The sequence below is a fragment of the Mus caroli genome, unplaced genomic scaffold (assembly GCF_978045245.1).
Source record: "Mus caroli unplaced genomic scaffold, Mus_caroli_1 scaffold_5, whole genome shotgun sequence".
Lineage (NCBI taxonomy): Eukaryota > Metazoa > Chordata > Mammalia > Rodentia > Muridae > Mus > Mus caroli.
In genome coordinates this window covers 154505247-154507508 of record NW_028227260.1, presented here as the reverse complement: position 1 = coordinate 154507508, position 2262 = coordinate 154505247, and the positions used below count along the sequence as shown (strand labels likewise).

Sequence of the window (2262 nt, the reverse complement as noted above, 5' to 3'; positions counted from 1 at the left end):
ATGAACGCTGCAGCCAGCAGCTACCCCATGGCCTCCTTATACGTGGGCGATTTGCACCGAAGCCATGCTGTATGAAAAGTTCAGCCCTGCGGGCCCTGTGCTATCCATCAGGGTCTGTAGCGATATGATCACCTGGTGCTCTCTGGGTTATGCCTATGTCAATTTCCAGCAGCCAGCTGACGCTGAGAGTGCATTGGACACACCATGAACTTCGATGTGATAAAGGGAAAGCCAATCCGCATCATGTGGTCACAGAGAGATCCCTCTTTGAGAAAGTCTGGGGTGGGAAATGTCTTCATCAAGAACCTGGACAAATCTATAGACAACAAGGCACTGTATGACACTTTCTCTGCCTTTGGAAACATCTTGTCCTGTAAGGTCGTCTGTGATGAGAACAGCTCTAAGGGCTATGCTTTTGTTCACTTCGAGACCCAAGAGGAGGCCAACAAGGCCAAGAATATGAATGGCATGCTTCTCAATGACCCGTAAAGTGTTTGTGGGTAGATTCAAGTCTCGAAAGAGCAGGAAGCTGAGCTTGGAGCCAAGGCCAAGGAATTCACCGATGTTTTTATCAAAAACTTCAGAGAAGAGGTGGATGATGGGAATCTGAAAGAGTTCTTCAGCCAGTTTGGTAAGACCCTAAGTGTCAAGGTGATGAGAGACTCCAGTGGGAAGTCCAAAGGCTTTGGCTTTGTAAGTTAAAAGAAACATGAGGATGGCAATAAGGCTGTGGAAGAAATGAATGGAAAAGAAATGAGTGGGAAAGCCATATTTGTAGGCCGCGCACAGAAAAAGGTAAAACAGCAGGCTGAATTAAAGCAGAAGTTTGTGCAGCTGAAGCAGGAGAGGATTAGCCGGTACCAGCGGGTGAATCTCTACATTAAGAACTTGGATGACACCATTGATGATGAGAAATTAAGGAAAGAGTTTTCTCCCTTTGGATCAATCACCAGTGCGAAGGTGATGCTAGAAGACGGAAGAAGCAAAGGGTTTGGCTTTGTCTGTTTCTCCTCTCCTGAAGAGGCGACCAAAGCTGTCATGGAGATGAACGGATGCAATGTGGGCTCCAAGCCCCTGTATGTCGCCCTGGCCCAGAGAAAGGAAGAGCAGAAGGCTCACCTGACTAACTCCCTACCAGTGCCATCTTAAATCAGTTCCAGCCTGCAGCTGGTGGCTACTTTGTGCCCGCAGTTCCGCAGGCTCAGGGAAGACCCCCATATTACACACCTAACCAGTTAGCACAGATGAGGCCTAATCCACGCTGGCAGCAAGGTGGGAGACGTCAAGGCTTCCAAGGAATGCCAAGTGCCCTGCGGCAGTCTGGGCCTCGTCCAGCTCTTCGACAGCTGGCTCCAACTGGTAATGCTCCCGCCTCTCATGGCCTTCCTACTACTGCTCAGAGAGTTGGGTCTGAGTGCCTGGACCACTTGGCTATGGACTTTGGTGGGGCTGGTGCGGCCCAGCAAGGGCTAACTGACAGCTGCCAGTCTGGAGGCGTCCCTACAGCTGTGCCAAACCTTGCACCTCGGGCTGCAGTTGCTGCTGCTGCTCCCAGGGCTGTAACTCCATACAAGTACGCCCCCAGTGTCCACAGCCCGCACCCTGCCATCCAGCCACTGTAGGCTCCCCAGCCTGCAGTCCACGTCCAGGGTCAGGAGCCCCTGACTGCCTCCATGCTTGCTGCAGCGCCCCCATCCCCCAAACCCCAAGAGCAAAAGCAGATGCTGAGGGAGCATCTGTTCCCGCTAATCCAAACAACGCATTCAAACCTGGCTGGGAAAATCACCGGGATGCTGCTGGAAATTGACAACTCTGAGCTGCTGCACATGCTGGAGTCCCCCGAGTCCCTCCGCTCCAAGGTGGATGAAACTGTGGCAGTCCTGCAGGCTCATCATGCCAAGAAAGAAACTGCCCAAAAAGTGGGCATTGTTGTTGCTGCTACCTCTTAGACAAGAAAAAAAGAGTCGAAAGCCAAATAACCCCTCATGCCATCCAGCTAAGGTCTGAAGACGTCCTAGTTTGTCTGTGGATCTCCACACCAAGAACCAAGTTGCAAATTCAATAGGTCATTTTGTATCAGAAGGTCAATTATGAAGCACCTATAATTTTTCAATTATAAGAATATATTCTCTAGGTTCTGTTGTGACCCAGACGATAACTTTTTTTTTTCCTATTGTGGGTTCTGTTTGTTTTCCCTCATCCCAGAAATTGGTTTTGATGTACCCAAGACTTAAGTTTCTCAAATAAAGAAAATAAAATCTC

At 49.8% G+C, this 2262-nt stretch overlaps 1 pseudogene; it reads left to right on the top strand.

The window, feature by feature from the left end:
• On the top strand, positions 1-1949 carry LOC110287597 (polyadenylate-binding protein 4 pseudogene; annotated as a pseudogene).
• Positions 1950-2262: the final 313 nt, after the last annotated feature.